Here is a 19588-nt window from a genome sequence, read left to right as displayed (position 1 = left end):
AGGGTGCGCTGTTAATGTTTCTCTCTCTTTACTGTGCTTGTACCGCGGCAGATTTTTCGCTCAGCCCGGACGCAGTGACAGCTTAATCTCCCGAGAAACATAAATCCATCTCAAGATTTCCTCCTCCCAGCGGTTTAGGATAATCACCAGCAGCGTCTGCGCTTGGTCGCAGACAAATCAGTGATTATCAGAGCTGGCGTTGGAGAAGAGGGGGGGGGCGCACACATACGAAAAGCGAGCGTCTGACAACGTCGGGCAGACGGCGTTAAAAGCGTAACGGAGCGAATGCGCGGCTCCGGAGGGAAATCTGCATTGTGCACACAAAGTGCGGTGAGTCATCCGTCAGATGTTGGTCAACTTGTAATGAAATAGTCCAATCGTGTTAATAAGAATTACTTGTCATTTCCTGAGGCGGTCCACACGACATAATGCCTTCTCGGAGCGTTCGACAGCATACGCTCGCGTGTTGTTGGACTCCCAACGAGTCAATTCGGATTATTAAAGGACAATCGCTGTGGCGGTAAACAGATTACGATTGTTTCCCCGTGTTTGGAAAAGGGAATTGAGACAATTGCAACACTGTTTTTCTGGGGGGGGCAGAAGCAATATATTGTCAGCTATTTGATGAGAAACTCACCAATTTTTGCTTTCGTGTTCTTTTGTATCACTCAAATTTGACACAAGATGGCGCAAAAGATCCGATTAAAAGGAGGAATTGGTGTCAAGGATGTCTGTTGAGACAAAATTTGTATTTTGGGGAGGAGCTAGTTTCGCCTGTATTATCCATGGAGAGTCTCCATCGTTTCTCGCAATACTCCCCCGGTTCACTTTTTTGCGGGCTCATCGCAGATTTTTCGATGGACACGTCTTTCTGTCACTTCATTGAACAAGCGAAATGCAGTCAACAGCAGCGCACCTGCCGCTTGCCTCAACCGACAGCGTCACTGGACATCAGAGGGAGCGAGAGCTCGAGCTAGAAAATAGTCGGACAATTCATTTAATCATGGCGTGATTCAAATGAGATTTGTGATGCAATCAAATGGGGGAAGTAGAAGCTTTCCAAAATAAGTCAACGATACGCATTCATGCAATTATTACAAGCTGCCTTTTGTTGACACAACGCTAATTTAGCAGCGTAGATTTTCCCTCAAACACAAAAATGAAACAACTCATTAAGACGCAAAATTAAAACTACACTTTTGTTGGCAAGTGACACGCAGTTAGCTAGCTAGCTAGCTAGCTAGCTAGCTAACACAAAACGCTCGCATAGGTGTCCCAATCTTCACATTGTGCTCTATTAAGACGAACAAACAAAGTGACGGATTCAAATACACAAAAAGCTGCTTCATTCTTTATCTGACATTTCAGGGGTTTTCCTAAATTGGGGTGAATTTATTTTTTTTCTTGTTCTCCTCTCTTTGACTGTGAAAGTGTGTGGCGCGTTCGGACATTTCCTGTCAGAGGGGGGTGGGGCTTAAATTCCAGAGAAAGCCACTTGGGCTTCACACTCGCACGTTTGCGATCGCGGCTGCCACTCTCACAAGCTTCATCTGCAAAGTAATTGGATATTTCCAACGTATGCGCATTAGCGTCCGCTCAGACCGTCTGGCTTGCTGTCAGCGCTCAGGCGGGCCGATGCCATCGTCGGAAAGTTGACAACAGTTGAGCTTGGCAAATGGGACGAGCGGCCCGCGCCTGTCCTCGTAATGTTTACACGACGCGGCGAAATAGCGCCCGGAAGGCCTCGCCCAGCGCCGTTTGGTAACATGAGGAACGTGTTCGCGGGGAGATTTCTGTGCTGACAGAACGTCAAGCGCCGGGAATGTAATGGGCTTCATCATCAGGAATATACGCAGCGTTTAACGCTCTTAGCAAAACAATACTTGAGGAAAACATGGCTTTAACATTTGGAAAATTTCATGATTAAAAAAAAAAATTAGGATTTAATTTATTCGCTTATCACCACTTGTAATATAAATTAATATTTTTTATTTTAAATCATCTGTATTATTTAGACAATCTGATGACTTGTTAATAATATTTAGAATTTCTTTTCATTTATATTTATTAGTGATCCGTGTTTGGAAATATAATCAAAGAAAAACTTCTGTTCTTTAAATAATAGACACTTTGTATATTACACGTGAAATAAAAAACAAAAAACGATCAAATTCAAAGAGCAGATGAATCAGGCAGTTCATAAAAAAAAAATTAATAAAAAAAAAAATGAACTGCAGCAGAACATTTGACTGCTTTGCAGTACTTTGTTCTTTAGTTATTGTTTAACTTCACAGGAGGCAAGGAAAAAAAAATAATTAATGAATAAATAAATATCGGCTGATTTTTGGGGCTTAAATTTGAATCTCAGTATTTCGTCTTATGTTGTAACATGTTAATGCGTAGAACCAACTCGGCTGCTTTATTATCTTGTGCATTGTCTCTCTCTCTCTCAATCAAACCTAAAAAAAAAAATAAAAAAAAAAGACGTCAAATGAAATCAATTTATCTTTGCTCAGCGGCGACAACGAAGGAGGGCAAAAGAGGCAGATTGGCGCGACGACCTTAATTGGAGTCCCGGCACACCGGGAGACGCTGTGACCTTGGTCTTATCTGCGCGACCTCATGCATGATTGATAAATAAAGAAGAAACGCAAGATGTCTCCCAAAGACGAGGTATCTCATCTCATTACGGGGGGGGGGGGCGTTTAATTCGTCGTCCGCGAGTATGAGAGCGACGTCTCTGTGAGCGCGCGGACGGCTCCATAAACATTTCATCTCATAAAATCCCATATTTGCTCGTCACCCCGTGCGCCGCAAATTTAAAAATAAAACAAAAAGACGGCGCTTCCACCTTGAGAATGGCCTTTATTACGCTCATGAATTATTGAAATTGAAAACGTCGTGTTTACTCGTTGATATCAGCGGGACCATCCAAAGCCTTACTTCCACATTCCGCAACATAAGTACCATGCGAGCCTCTCCAAAGACTTCCGCTTTTATAGCCTTGTCACTGGGCTCGGCGCAGCTAAATAAAACAAGCGAGGAGGGTTTTTTTTTCTTGAGATCTTTTTTTTCAGGCAAAATAAACAGATATTTAAAGCGGCCCCCGACGATAACAGCCATGTAACGTTAGCGACCCCCCGCCCCACCTCCGTTGCATTGTTTAGTTTATTTGTCAGGGACCATGAACAGAAAACAGTAAACTCAAGAGGACAGATGCTCGGTACTAGATTATAGCTTTCAAACTCATTTCCGTCTGCAGTCCCTTGTGGCAGGCAAAGAAGAAAATTTCGAGAAAAAGTAGAAAAGTCAAAAGAAATGCAAATCAAATGCACAAATAATCATCAGACTGCCCCGAAATGGTCGCATTTTGCCCTTTAAGTATGTTTGAACTATTATGTGGATATATATTTTTTTTTTTACTGACTCACTTATGCCCTCAAACTTGGAATAAAATTATATTTCTATATTTCATTTTTTTTTAAATGGGCGTTTATAGTCGTCATCTGGAATCCAACAAACATTTGTCAAGTGCATTATTTTTTAACGGACAGGCGTCTCGCTCAGCTTGTCTGTGAAATGCAGGATAGCAAACCACTGTAATAACCAACAGAAAGCAGTAGATGGCGCTGTTAGGGCACTTTGTATTCGAGACAGCACAGCTTTTGAGTAGAAAACCAAAAATAGGAGGTACATCGGAGCTTGTCACGTCGATTACGAGACGTAAAATGTCAACATGTTGAGTTTAGGCATTTTACACTTAACAGTGTGTGCATCACGTGTGACATAAACAGAGAATGTGTCAAAGTTGGTCGGAAAAAGTGAGCATCGCTATTATTAGGAGAAAAAAGCTCAACCGAGCTGCACATTTCTAGGTTGTATAATCTAAATAAAGGAATCTTTTTCCATTTAAAAAATATTAGCGACAAAAGTGTGATACTCACATACTACACGCAAAAATACTCAATGAATTCCATTACTCACATCTACAACACTGAAAAATATTCTGTCGTTAAAAAAAAGTCAATGCCGACCGGTTTGGTTTGGAGCTCTTCATTTTGAACCGTTAATCAATAAAGCCCCCTCGGCCAATGAGACTGTCTGGAAATGTTTATCCCAATGTTCTCATATGACCTGAGAAGCCAGCTGATAAGTTCAAGATGAATTGCGCCCGCAAACGGGCTATTAGTAGTCGGCCCGCGTGCGCCCGGTGGAGGGGCTCTGCCGGGCAGCGTGTAACTCAAAACCACACGTGGTGGCTTTGGTGTTCCCGGGAGCAATGATTGCGCGTGTAATTGCTTCCATGAACTGGCTCGCCATGTGTGTCGCATTATCTGGGCATGCAAAAAAAAAATAATACACGCAGGTGATGTCGCTTGTTGTTTGAAATGATTCGTTATTCTGTCATGGGATCCTGTCCAAGGCGAACCTTTGAGGCGGCCCGTGTGGTGTTTTTTGGGGGGTGGAGTGGGCGAGTTTGCTCAACCTTTAAATAATTGCAGGCCCCCGCAAACAAGACGGGACCACATAGGATTTGGGGGTCCACAGAGGGTTCTTGTTCGAACTAAATCAAACAACCTGGGATTATTGTTGTATGTCAACGTGAGACGGCCAAAAGTTTGGAATGTCTGACACACGCCGTTGATGTAAATGAGGTCAAAAGCACTTCAAGAAACTGCGCCGGATGTAGCAAAGCGGCCCCGGTACATAACCGAGCTTCGTCCAAGATTTCTGACACTTTTACTCCCGGAAATTGAGATGACATTTGATTGCAGGCTGCACTGATTCAAGATACCCCGAGTGCCGGATGTAGCAGAGCAACCCCAGAATATAAGCGAGACTCCTCTAAGTTTCGAGCTTTCTGACAATGGACGGTACATTTCCTTCCGGAATGTTTTGAGAGTTTCATTATACACTGCACAGATTTAAGACACTACGTGCTGGGTTGAGCAAAGCAGCCCCAAAACATGTTCCTACGATGGGCAGGACATCTTGCCGCAGAATATTTTTATCAAGGTTGAGATTGTATAGCGGCCTGCACTGATTCTAGATAGCCTGGGTGCCGGATGAAGCAAAGCATATGTCTAGCAATACAAATAATACATTTATTTCCAAATAAATAAATAAATAAATATAAATGAATAAATAAATATAAAAGAATACATAAATAAATATAAAAGAATAAATAAATAAATATAAAATTATATACATTATATATATATATATATAAGTGAATAAATACATAAATATATATATATAAAATAAGTGAATAAATAAATATATATAAAAGAATAAATAAATGAAAAAAAAAAAAATATATATATATATATATATATATATATACACACACACCCCCACTAACATTTCACACAATCTAGGAGGTCTCACTCTCACAGCATGGCAGGATATAAAAAAATAATTTGTGTTTCTGGGGGTCACATGGGCACGTCCCCCACTGACACCTGCGTGGATAACCTTTCGCAGCTGGCAGCTCATGAATACATATCAGTTCAATTTAACACTTGGCTGCCTGTTTCACTGAACTTTTGTATTATCTGCCCGCTGTGCACGCACGTGTCACGTCGTATATGTCAAACATAGAAAGGAAATGGCACAAAATGGAAAGTGTCGCTAAAACATCGCCGTTTGGCTAAGTGCAGAAATTGCACGAGAATTCTGAAGCGCCGACACGGAGCTGGATAATGACGTGAAACAAATTGAATTGTCGAAAAATTGTTGCCTCGATTAATTGGCGAATTTTCTCGGTGAAAATTCGGAATTGCGCATGTTTGTTGCCTTTCGCAGCAATTCTCAAGCAAATAACACGGCTATTCAAAAACAACAAACCTCCAACTCGCATCTTTAGACCACAAAGCATCTCATTTGCAATCGCACGGAGATGATTCTGAACACTTTACACATTTAGCATTTCGCAGTCGGCGCACGCTGCAAGGACAACAGGACCTTCCGCAGCGCAGCTCCTTCGCGGCCTGCCGCTATATTACAGACTCAACATTCAATCAGCAGGTGCGTTCAGGCGGCATGACATTTACAGACAAGAGTGTGGGGGGAGGGGAGGGGGACCCTCGTGTCATGGGGTAATTATGGAAAATGCGCGTGACTCATCAAAGGGATTAAGAGCACATTTGTGACTCATCATCGCGAAGGAGCGAGCCCACGTCAGCTTCTTGTTTGTTCTTCAGGAGTTCCGAGAAAGAATATCGCATGTGCTCGGCCAAAGTGGGACGCATCATCAAGGTTGTCATCCATTCATGCGGGGGTGAGTTAGGAACTTTTCTTTTCTTTTTTTTTTTTGGCGATGGTCAAATCCTCGTCGGATTCGGAAGCATTGCGAAGTGGGCGGCGAAGGTTTCTAATAGTTGGTGAATTTTTAAAAATTACTTTTTTAATTTGTTTGAACTTTTTTTAAATATCAAATATTAATTTGTATATAAAGCAGGCTTGTTAGCTTTTCTTCACTTTTTTGTTTGTTTTAGTTCAGTTTTAATACTTGTTTTAGTTTTTTAATACATGGAGTATTCTGTATTATTGGACAGCAAAACAACATTTTTTAAACGATACCGAAAAAAAAAAAAAACGTTTTAAATGAGCTGAGAAAACACAAGATTGATTTTGACATTTTTGCTGCAATTATAATTTGTTTTAGTTTTTCTAGTTTTAGTTTAGTAAAATGTAGTTTCAATTGGCTCTCTTTACTTTTTGAATACTTGATCATTTTCATTTTAAAAAAATATTTAGTTTCTACTTTTAATTATTTCATTACCTCTAAAAAAATACTGTATCGAAATAACCTATTATGATTTACCAGAGCTGACAGGCAGGTTTGAAATGCACCATTTTGCCATACCTGTGCCTAGCGTGGCAAAATTCCGATCGTACTGCCGAACTAGCCTTCAAAACCGGTGCACAAAATTTGCGCGAGCCTCCCGTCTGATTTGACGTCACATTCCATTCAATGGAAAGTCGTCCTTCCAGAGCGTGCTTGATATGCTGCCTGCTGATGCAAAGCCGCTGACATGCCGGCATAATGCGCTGGGTCACATGATCAAAATATGATAGTCGTTAAATAAATAAATGGCCAAAATGACGGGAGCAAAAAGTCATGAAACATGATGTGCCTTGGCTCAAGAGACGCCGACAAACATTGGTCGAAAGCAACTGAAGTCGAGTCGATCAAGTGGTACGCAAAGTCGTCTTTCCTGATGGAAGTTGAACAACGGCATTTCTACGAGGCAAAATCCTCGTTTGCTTCCACGTGATCAACTTTCATTGACACGTTGACGCCGCGTTGGATGATTTACTATTTTTCCAGGAGTCTCGCGCTGTAACTGCAACCAGATCTGAACAACATCAATTCCACCAGATGCTGATGAGACGGAATTTTAATGCGTCCGCGACGGTTCAATACTGATAAATTGTGTTGACGCAGACTCGGGGGTAGGGGGGTAAAAAAAAAAAAAGCTAGACACAGATTTATCGCACAAATTTTTAGAGCAGCGCGATGGCACGTTGTAAATTTTGAAAATAAAACGACATCTGGCGCACTTACGCGGAATTTTAATGCCCAGGCGCAAATGTGTTTCCCGGACGAGGTTGTGAGGAAATAACGCGTTAATTAAGTTGCGTGCAAGTAGCTACGTGGAGAAGGGGGGGAAGGGAAAAAAACACAAAAAAAAACTGAATGGGGCCAGAATGTTCTTCTGAAAACATTAATTTTGATTTACTGTTTCTATTCAACACAGAAACTGAGCAGTCAAATACGAATTTAGACGGACTAGGTAACAAATAAGGTAAAATACTAGAAGGCACATTTTAAAAAGTGATATCTCAATTTAATAAAGACAACAATATGACACTCCAGTGATCCTTTTTGTCATCTTGCATCCATGATTACAGAAAATAAAATGAAACTTTCAAATTAGAATTTACAAATTAGGAAATTCTGCGAGTGACGCCAAGACAGAAAAAGTATGTAATTACCGATGGGTGCTACAAAGGAGAGTCTGACATGAAGCCTTTTTGAGCCACCATGAGCAAAGCGTCCCTGTCAGAACTGGTACTGGTCCCATATAGTCATTATCTAATACAGTAATTTTCCATTATATAGTTATAATTATTCATTTTAAATCATATTTCTTTCAGAAAAATCTGCCTTTTTTATCATTATCACCATCTCGTTCATGTGTTAAAAAAAATAAATAAATAAAAATTAAAAAGCACCAATTTTGACTGAGTAAATATGAGCGGCGGATTAATCGCTTCTGCCCACTTAATGCAACCATTTAGATGATTGTTCACGAGGATTGCAAAATGCCATAGACGGGCTACTAAATAGCATCATCGTCACGGCGTTATAATCCCTTTGAACACAAAAGGTGCAGCAACACACGTAGGCAGACAATATATTAAGACTAATCTCTCCAAAAATGACAACTACAACCACAGTCTACTGAGGGTTGCCTCCGAGTATATATCCCTTGGGCTGCATCAGTTACCAACTCAGACACAATTTCAAATTCATCCAGCAAAAGTTGGTCCCTGCTTGTGATTCTGTTTAAGCCAGAAGAGAAGTCCTGGCTGACACTGACTGTCAACAGATTTGTGACGCATAAAACGAAAATAATGTTCAGAGGACTTACAAGATGATTCTGCGTGAATGTAATAACGTCTCCCTTACGAGCCAACAATCTCCAGCTCACGTTCGCCTCGGCCCGCAACGTCTGGCGTCGAGCGGACGTTCATCTCCGCCGCCGTTATTTTCGGGTCGTCCAAACAGCTGCTCGTGTAAAAAACGCAAAAGGACCCCAGCTGATCCAATAAGTGTTTACCGGAGCAAAGCGACTGCCAACAATCTTCCCCTTAACGCTTGTCGTTTGCAATTACTCAACGTGACTAGGCGTCAGGTGACTGACCCTGACGACGTGTTGTTTTGCTTTCTTTTTTTTTTCCGTCACGTTGGAAAGCAGCCCAAAAAACAACACTGACAAAAATATGAAGCTCCATTGCTGCACTTTGAAATTCTTCTCTTGTGACAATTTCAAATATCGGCAATGTTGGGGGGGGGCAAGTGGGCTTTGATTTGTAGATTGTGGACATGACACAATGATTTTGCTTTTCATAATAGTGTCCCCGATGATTGATGGAGGCTCATTTGGATCCCGTTCGCTGTTACTGAAAAAGGAAATTAAGCACCCACTTGATTTATTGATATAATTAACGGTGAAAATGTGACGATGTACAAAAGAGCAAGCTGGACAGCTCGGCTATTATTATAATATTAAAACGGTTGTTGAATGTTTGCTGTGATGATTTCTTTTTAATTCATATTTGATCGTTAATTATTGTTCCGTCTTTCCCTTTTTTTTCATCACGCTGTTAACAATTTTGTTGGATGAGATTGCTCACGATGTCGGTTTTCATCAAGCATTTATGAATGATCACATTTGATGCGAGTGGGCACAGTTTGAAGGAAATCACAGGATCAGAAGTATCGGACTTGAGGGGCGAATGGGCTTGTGAATAAATGTAGCTGTTGTGAAACGCGCTTTATAAATAAAGTTTTATTTTATTTTATAGCATTAAAGAATTTCTGATTAAGTCAGCAAAAATTATTTTTCCCGAAATATATTGAAGTTGCGTACTCAGAGCTAACCTTCAATTGATAAAAGTAAAAGTTTCTTCCTAGTAACTCCCATAAATTCCCGTCAATTTTCATGGACAAATGTGAACTCTGAAAATTCCCGAAATTTAGAAGCTGGATTTTAGTTGGGGTCCTTCCCTGCCTCTCCTTGCTCTTAATTATGTCGCATCTCTTCCAGTTGAGCTCAGTGCTGCCAGGCATGTTGTGGCACAAAGCGGTACTACAACGAAGGTATGCAAATGGATCTTGGCACTCCAAATTTAACTTTGGACACTGGATTAAAAATGAAATCTATAAATAATCCAAAACGTGATAAAGAAGGGGTCATTAAGAAATAAGAAATTAAGCAAAATGGAAAAGAAGAGGCGACTGGATTAGCACGTTGATGCTAAACTGCACCTCACTGTTTCTTGGCGACCCTCACCATTCCCCGCCCCCTTCGCTACAAACAAAAATGAATCCCAGCTCGCAAGACACATTCTGATCAAACGAGTCACGATGACAAAACGAGCTCATCGCTGACACTCTGCCAGAATGCTCGCGGTGACGCAACCAAATGAAGAGCGCCAAACAATAAACGTTGATGGATAATTGATCTCTTCTTTGACTTTGGCATCATCGGCGACGAGTTGTGGTGCAACGTGCGTTTCCTGCCAGACGCGGTCGGCACGCACACTTTGACGGTGACGTTTCCCGATGCCTCGCCGGCAAGTTGGCGCGCTAATATATCAATTACAGCTGACTCTCGTTCGCCACGCGGCCAATCGATACAACTCCTGCCAGCGGAGGTAAAAGGCGCGCCCGGGCCAACGTTCGAAGCGGCCTTGCGGATTTAAGTGAAAATCCATCAAATACACAGAGCCTGAGTTTACATTGCAAGCGGCTCAGTTCTGATTTCAAAGCTGAACAATAAACAAACATCCTCAAGGGGAAGTCACATATTTGCTTTACAATATTCTGCTCTCACAAGTCTTAACACGCCATTGGCCGAATATGAATTAAGGAGCAAAATGCAACGGCTTCGGCGGGAAACTTCTGGGGCGAAACATGTTGCAGAGTCACTCCTACGTTAATAATCGAACGAATCGGCGAATAAGATCCAGTAGACAAGTTTTATTCTCACGAAGGTTTGATGATGAAAGCCGGAGAAAACATGCTAATTGCTAAGCTAACCTAAGACTGACACAGCTAGCGTGTTTAACGCCGGATTTAAAGGCTTGGGGTGATCGAGTTGACTTTTCAAAGATGGCTGGCTGGAACCATGTTAAACTTATAAATTGAACAACAAAATAACTTTAAAAAGAAATTAATCACGGCATACTACACTGTCCATCAGTCAGGAGGAGTGGCCTATACGCTTAAAAGTATATTAACATAGTATAAAATATTTCAAATGTGATTTGTTTTCAAAACAAAGTTCTTAATTTTGAGTTTGACTTTTGAGGTCTAAATGACAATTGTGACATTACAGTAAAAAAAAAAAATGTTTAATTATTTAGTGTTGCTCATAGACAAGAAGAATTTAAGAAATAGAAACTCTTAAATATATTTAGAAAAAAAAACAATTGTTCATTTGTTATATTGTCAGATTCTTGTTCTTTAATAAAATCCTTGCTTCAGGTCACTGGGATTAACCTGCAAAGAATTAAAAAAAAAATGCTCAACAAAATTAGAATCGTGCTCCTCAAATGAAGTCATTGATGTGCAAAACTGCTCTGCCACAATTTTTTTTTTTTTATTTTATTCTTGAAATATGTTACTAACATACAACCAGGATTACAATTCAGATGATTATTATGGTGATAAAAAATATTATTATTATTATTAAAACATGAAAAAAACAAGATAAGATTAAGGGCTGTCAAAATTTCACTTGGCTGAAATGTGTAAAAAAAAATGGTTTTCCGGAGTTACCATATTCATTTCCCAAAGTCAAAGAGAGCCACAGTATTATAATCAAAGTGCCGCATGAAAATCCCTAAAGAAGATATGAATAGTTTGAGTTCATTGTGGAGGAATGTCAATGAAGTCATTGGCAAAAATTGAAAATGTTGATTTGTAATTTATGGATTTTGTTTGTGCAGACAGGCGCGCGTATAAGTCACCAACCGACGTATCGCCGTGGCATAATCTCCCCATTATTGCTCGAGCGCTGACGCCGACCTCCCACGCTGCAGCTTTGGCTTGCAAGGATGCGAGCAAGATGTAAGCGTAACGGCATCCATTACAGGCCACGCAGGTGCATATCGCAACGTGAAAGGCGAGCGGCGTCAACGACGACCTTGAGGAAGATGAGATGAGGGCGTAATGGATCGCGCCGCGTACGCGCAAATCATCTGTGGCGTGCGAGCGAACGTTCAAAGAGGGAAAATGCCTCGCTGGTGATGACAAAGTGACAATGTTGCCATGATCTGGGTCTGACGGGACAAAGACAAAGTCACTCGTGTGCGTTTTTTGCAGCATCGGCAACAGTAACGAAGCTTATCGTCACGATTGGTAGGACGGGATTTCAACCCTTAAAACTAATTTATTCGATTAAGCAGTTAGCCGAATCTTACTCTGCCAAATATCAGAATCACCTTTAAAAAAAAAAATCCATACTGTTTGGGCCCTATTAACTCATTTACTGCCATTGACGGCTAAATACGTCATAGATCCATTTTTTTTTTTTTTTACTCGGCTGGTAGCGAATGAGTCACTTCTGTTGGCAGCTTATTGCGTTCACTTGCAGCATAACAACTAAATGCAGCTTCACCATGTTTACTTTGAACTCTGGGCTCCACGAACTGACCCGCGTGTGCAGACCTCAGAGCCCTTTTGGCTTTATATTCAATCCGCATTTCCGGAATGTCTTCAGGACCCCTCTAGACCAGCAAAAAAAATCGATTCTACAGCTAATTTCGGAAGTGGCTGACCTGTTGACCTGCCATGTTTCTGGGTTAGCGTTTATTCCGTGCAAACTTGAAAAAAAAAAAAAAAACAATATTTTGTGTCCTAATCTAAATCGCGAGGAAAGACGGCGTGAAAAAGCATAAAGCCCTCCAGCTGTGGCAATTCTCTCGCGCCGCGGTTCTCTCCTTCAACGCAAACCCGACTACATTATTAATTACATTGTTGACGCGTGGAGCCAATTGATGCGCTAATGAAAAGACACAAAAGGCGCTCTTTGAGAATTCCAGCGCAAATCTCATTACGTATGCCTTTTTCAATTTGCTTGCATGCTCTGAGGGGCAGCGGGGGTAGAGCATTGGTTGGGGGGGGGCTGGTGCTGTCTTTGCTCTGAAACACTGAAACAGGCGCCAGTCGACAAGGGGGAGCGCGGAGAAGGTTACGCACATGCTCGGATTAAGGCCTGTCAGTCACCGCTTGCGCTTATGCAAACCGGCTGACACGTGGAGACACCGGCTGGCCTCTTCACTGCTGCGTTTTTTTTTTTTTTAGCGGGACAATCCATCGGCCTGATCAATGGACAGTTAGCAAGAAGGTTCTTTTGTTTAACTTTGCGTTCTTGACAATTGTGGGCTCAGACAATGCTGTAGACACCTTTAACTGTCAAGACAAGGAACAATAAAACATGTTATGACAGTTAGGAAGCCAAAAAAATGTGACGTAAAACGTGACCCGAACAGTAAAGAAAAGGATTTAAGATGGACACAGTACGTAACATTCAAACAGTAATATGAACAAATACATTTAAGAAATAATATATTTAAAAGTATAATAAAATAAAAATATATATTCATAGTGAAATGAAAAAAATTTGAAATATACTGCTATGTAAAAAAATGTATAAACTAAAGAAAATCCATTTAAAAATAAATAAAGATATATAAAGTAAAATAAAAAAATAAATAAAATACAGAATAACTGAAAACAAATAGTCACAGTAAAAAAACTAAAAACAATACGTGAAATATATTTTAAATAAAATCTATTTCTTGTATTTTAAAATAAGAAATGAAAAGTAGGTCACAATTAACACAACAAAAAAAACTTGAATATGTGTATAATAAAAGAATTGACATTAAAATTAAAATTAAATAAAAATGACAAATTAATAAATACATAATTAGCCAATAAAAATAAAATGACATTAAATCAAATGAACAATAAAAATGTTTAAAATAAATCTAAACAAAAAAAAAACTATAGACAATAATGAAATACAATCAAAGAAAAATTTTCCCCTGCTCACATCTTCCCACAACAAGAAAGTCATGCATCTTGACAAAATGTTCTCTACAAAACTGATTTTCTCTTTATCCAATCTGTATTTACACTGAGGGCAAATATGTAGATTCGGAAATAAAAAAAAGCTCCTTCTGATGGTTTTGGACAGGATTTTGCTCTGCTGGTCAAACACGATGTGATTCGCACAAACCTCCATTTGTTTGTTAACCCGGGTCGTCGGCGGCGAGAGGCTATTCCCCGCCTGTCACTCACGCCGCATGGCTAAACATCCGCGACACTTCACCGCCACATCTCGTTTTTTGTTTTTTTTTTCTAAATAAAAATTTAAATACCATCCTCGCGATTGTCTGCATGCGAGTGTGAGATTAAAGAATTAAAGGATTGTTCTTGTCATATGAGGGCGAGGATGTATTTTGGTGCCAGTGAAATAATTATAAACACAAAGTGGCGGGATGAAGGGAGGATACGATGAAAGGTGATTTAATACAGAGATTTAATGGTTGTAATTAGTTGGGGGGGGGGTGTCAGGGAGGGGAAGAAAACAAACACCCCCCTCATCCTTTTATTGCGGCTCGGATGTGTGCGCCGATAAGGAACATGTGCAGAAAGGAGTCCCTCAAGCATGTAAACAGCATACAGTAAGCTACTTTTCCCAGTAGAAAGTACTTTTAATTAACTTGCTTTTTTTTTTTACCCCCCCCCCCCATCTGCTTATGAAGGCCACAAGGAAAGTCAAAGTCTTTCTTGTTTACCCAGCAAAAGCAAGACGTGGCTACGACGCAGGAGAATATTTAATGTAAATAAAGCTGCCAAACACTTAATCCCGCAGGAAGATGAAAAGTGACTAAGCTGCTGTGGGCGATGGGGAGACGGAGACGGGCGATGGCGACGGCGGCGCTCCAGTGGTGACTCCGCATGATTATCAAGCGAGGACGACGACGGAATATATGGAGAACGGGACGCTCCCGGGTGCTATGCGAGGACATCGCAGAGTGAAAAACGGCGTCCGACGAGCAGCAATTCACTTAATTTGTTTTGAGTGAGCTCTCCTGAAAAGTACCTGGCAGATTTTTCAAGACCTCAACGCAAGATACCAAAACTTCCAGGTACATTCAAAATGTGCATATCTTCTTTATCTGATGCCGTTGACTTATCTTATCTATGATCCGGGTCATGGCACCAATTGTTCAGACTGCCCCTTTTCCATGGCAAAAAATATTTGATTCAAACCTCACCTCAAGGACAGTTTACAATTGAATACAAATAAGTTAAATTAAACGGGTGCTCTTATCATAAAAGCAGAATGAGCGAGTCATGACCAAACTACGTGTGTCGGTGTGAGCAGATAAGAAAATGTTTTGAGCTGCTAAAAAAAAAAAAATGACATCTATCAGCCAGAGATTGTAAATATCCATATCCGCTTTTTCTAGCTACTTAATAAATGCATTTCTCATCCGTCACTGGGGTTAGCGGCTAGTGGCTAACTGCTAGCTGCCCAAAATGCAGCCCCCTTTTGTTGTGCATTTTTCTTTTAAACATGTTTTTTTTTTTGCATTGAAATACATTTACAATTAATTTTAAAAATCGTGTTTAAGTTTCAATATGGTCGGAGTATATGAGAGGAGTATTGCAAGGCTTAAACAACTAAATAACCTTAATCTATCTTCATTTCATTTTTAGCCCACATTATATTTGCTCTATATTTGATGGTTACATATTTTTTGTTTAAATGCGTTTAAAAGCACGTTTGAATAAGTTGAAATGTGTTCACAGCAAGCGGGGGAGTTATTTAAATAAATAAATAATACAAAAATAAATGTAAAAAGTCAAAGCATCCATCTGACCCACTTATCTTCACATAGTATGTATAATATCTGTATGGTCTATATTTGACATTCTCTGCCATTGACTTTTCGCGCTGCCCTTTCCTCTCGCAAAGAATTTGACTTTTCGGTGTACAGTACATAAAGTCAACCATCACCGGCACAAAACGGTATGAGAGCAGAATGATAATGCAACAGCAGAAACATCTGGAGAATAAAAGCACAGCCAAACTCACGAAGCTTCCATGCTAACGGCCACCAATAAGACGAGCATCACCTGCCAAGTTGGAGGAGGTCTCGCACGTCAACGCGGTTCAACGATTTAGGTGACGGTCGTCCATCTTTTTGGAATAAGTGACACAAAAAGACAAAAGCAGAGTTTAGACTTTGCCAAAAAAAAGCTGGAGAAAAAGCATCACACTAATTCATTAAAGACACACTGCAGTTGGTCCAAATGTTTTCAATTTAAATCGGAGGTAAGAAACTATTTTCAAGGCGAGGTCATCTTTAGCGGGAGATCTCGCGAGAGTTGTCGCAGCCTCGTGTGAAGTCGTATCGACTCTTGACTTTCGGGCCACTTTTTATTCCTCGAAGGTTCAAGGCAAGGTTTACCAAATTGTGACATCTGAGGCACGGGTTTACCCGCAAATTTATGCCCTCAGGAGATGTGCGACTTTTTCAAATGTGCATGCTAAGATGTCGAATGCCTTGCTTTGGGCACAAAGCGTGTTTGATGAAAAGTGGTCTTAATAAGGACACGGAAGGTGCCATTGCTGCTCAAACTGATGGATGAGCTGCCGGCTGAGATGTGAAAGTGACCCGGCCTGCTCCTTTTTCCTTCTTCCTCTTCTTCGTGGCGGGTTCGAGAAAGTGCTATTTTCTCCAGGGAGAGACGCGGCGTGATTGAAGTCTTGACGACAAGACTCAAATGCGACGGCGCAAAGAACGCTGATGACAGTGAGACATGAGTGGACAGATTAGTGTGTACAGACGGCGGTACCTTCAGTTGAGATGCTTCACTTTATTGTGGGAGTTTACGAGGCTCTGCTCGGTGCGAGCTGCGTTTAGTGTGGACCCAAACTTCGTTTTCATTGACCGAAAAAAAAAAAAAAAACTAAACAAAAAACAAATTTAAAACACCATGTTGCAACTCAAAATGAAAGTGAAATCTACTTCTTGAGGATTGATTGATGTGAAGATCTTTCAGTTTGATATGAAATAAATTAGCTCAAATTACCTTTATTTATGTTATTTTTAATAACCAAAGTGAGTTTTTTGAGGCAGATAGAAATTCTGATATTTGGCAGAATATAATTGCCGATTAATTGGCTGATAAGTTAAAAAAAAAAAAAAAAACGTATCATAATAATGCTAACTTACACATTTTTTTCAATGGGGGAAATGTTGGAATATTGTTGTCTTGTGTAAGTATATAATAAAATAAAATAAAAAATGGCAGATTTTTGCCGATATGAAAAAAGTTTTAAAAGCGGCAATATCAGCCAATCGCTGAATCGATCGACACCTAAATAATAATGATTTCTTTGTGTGAAGACACTGATCATTTCAATAATTTCTCACAATAATCAGCGATTTAACCCGGTAGGAAACAGCATATATCAATTTTTTCCACTTTATGTCTAAAAAAGTGAAAGTGAATATTCCTAAGAAATCACAATCTTCGGTGGGCTATTTTTAGAACAGGCCCACAGGTGACCCTTGATCCTTGAGGGCGCCATGTTTGTGCTCCCTGCCTAAAACTAACACTAATTCTAAGACTGTCCCTAAACTAACTCAACAAAACTCAAAGCTCAATTTTATTTTTCTTTACGTAGAACATGTCACCATTAAAGACATTACAGTAGTAAGCCGTGAGCTTCACTCGCTTGACGCTGCGAGCCAACTGGCTGGTCTCGCTGAATTTCAGAGTGTCATCCTTCAATGAGAGCGTCAAGAAAGACGTAAGAGATATCCCGTCTCAAAGAAGAAAAAGCGCACTTCTGTCAGATCGTCGGCCGGCGTATCAGTCTGTCGAAGTCGATCTGATGGAGGATGATGTACGTATCGGTGTCGGGGTATAAATCCCGCTGTCAGTGTCAGCTGCCGCCGTCGCTTTTGGTTCACGGGAAAATGAAACGATTACCTGTTAAGTTGACGCTGCGGCCGCGGGGGTCATTTTTCTTGCCAAAGTCTTTTCCAATGAAAAGCAGACTTTTTGGACACTTTGATCGGGATTAAAAACACATGTTGTGGCCCGTGAGTGACAGTTGGCGCAGATACTGTATCTACACAACCAATTGATTACCCTTTTTTGTTTCCCCACACAGAGACTCAGTCTTTTACACATAAGAGGTTGGATATGAACACTCATTGATAAATTTCAAAAAAGGAAAGGGGGGAGGGGAGGACAATAAATTGGTGGGAGAAGAAACTATATCGGGAGTGGAAAAAAAAGAATTGAAAAAATCTTGGGGGGCAAAAGTAAAATTTTACTGAATTTAAAATGTTATTTCTGAAAAATACTAACCTTTTTGTTGAAAAAGGGAAAAAACAATGTCTACAAAAATAACAGATTTTTTTATCGCAATAAGTAAATAAACAATTAAATAAAAAAAATAAAAAAAAAAAAAGTTTTGTCTGGCAACCAGTTCAGGGTTGCTACTGCCCGAGAACTGCAGGGATAAGCTCCAGCATGCAGCAATCCTCGTGATGATAAGTGGTTAAGATAATGTTTGGACAAATAGATTAAAAATTTAATAATAAAAAAAAAATAATCTGAATTTTATGTTTACAAAACCGTTATTGAAAAAAAAAACATGAAATTTGTTTCCATTTCTTTTGTTGAAAATATAATTTTGTTGTAAAACGTAACTTGGTTGAAAAAAAAACTTTTCTTGAAAAAGAGAAAATGTTAAATCGTCTTTTTGCTAAATATAAAATTTGCTTACTCACAATCCAGTAAACCTTGTGAGGACTCCAGATAAAAAAATATTTTCATTCTTTTGCTTTTTTTTTCTTCGATTCCTTGTGGGAGTTCATCCCCACCGACTATCATTTTGTCACCACCAAGGAAGTATGCGTACCCACAAGCCACTCCATCCTAGTTAGGATCGGGATCCGGGAATAATATTTGACGGTCAATGGAACCGTCCGTCTAAAGTGAAAAATGACCTCAACCTTCCAATCAGAATAACATCTTTCTCTTTGAACCACGAATTAGCCTGCGAGCACACATAACAAAAATAAAAATGGCAATCATGCAGAATCTTGGTATTTATTAGCGTCACATAAAGGTGATTTATGTAACATTATGTCACACAAATTTTAAGGCTAACGTCCGCTTTTCATCCCCTCCACTTGAGGACGGAGACTATTTCCCAAGAGTACCGCCCGCGTTTGAGTGACAGCGGCGGGACGACAGCCGTGCTGATACCAAAGAGTCGGAGATCAAATTCCTCCCGTACGGTAGGAGATATTTTATACGGCGTACTCCAGCTGCGTCGCGTCTGCTGTCGGCCTCAAAGTCGATTGATATCGTCAGCGGGGGAACGTCGGAATCTTCGGTTGTTGTCGCGCCAGCCGGCCTGACTATCCACGCCAAAAGCGAAGACCTCACTGACGTATTGGACATGTTACAAGACGACAGTGCAATATTTTCTGCATGTCACATTGGTGTCGGAGCAGAAAAAATGCCCGATAAATTTGTCCCTCTTTCCACTCGAGTGACAAGGGGCACTTATTTACTCAATTCCAGATGTCAATTAGAGTTAAGAATATAGTTCCTATTGTGTGTGTGTGTTGGGGGGTGTTTGAGTCACGCTGAAACCACTTGCCTTGATCACAGAACAGTAAAAAAAAAAAAAGTATGTCATCCGTTTTTTGCTTGCTAACGGAAATGAACACAATCGTGATT

General features: G+C 40.2%; 1 long non-coding RNA gene across 1 annotated transcript; it reads left to right on the top strand.

The window, feature by feature from the left end:
* The first annotated feature begins 200 nt into the window (after nucleotides 1–200).
* LOC148333075 (uncharacterized) lies at nucleotides 201–19381 on the top strand. Its single transcript, XR_015844310.1, has 4 exons — nucleotides 201–330; nucleotides 6204–6280; nucleotides 14682–14958; nucleotides 19038–19381. It is a non-coding gene; the product is annotated as an uncharacterized LOC148333075 (long non-coding RNA).
* Nucleotides 19382–19588: the final 207 nt, after the last annotated feature.

The sequence above is a fragment of the Idiotropiscis lumnitzeri genome, chromosome 7 (assembly GCF_059441095.1).
Source record: "Idiotropiscis lumnitzeri isolate Australia: NSW breed Sydney's pygmy pipehorse chromosome 7, RoL_Ilum_1.0, whole genome shotgun sequence".
Classification (NCBI taxonomy): domain Eukaryota; kingdom Metazoa; phylum Chordata; class Actinopteri; order Syngnathiformes; family Syngnathidae; genus Idiotropiscis; species Idiotropiscis lumnitzeri.
This window is presented reverse-complemented; position numbering and strand designations above follow the sequence as displayed.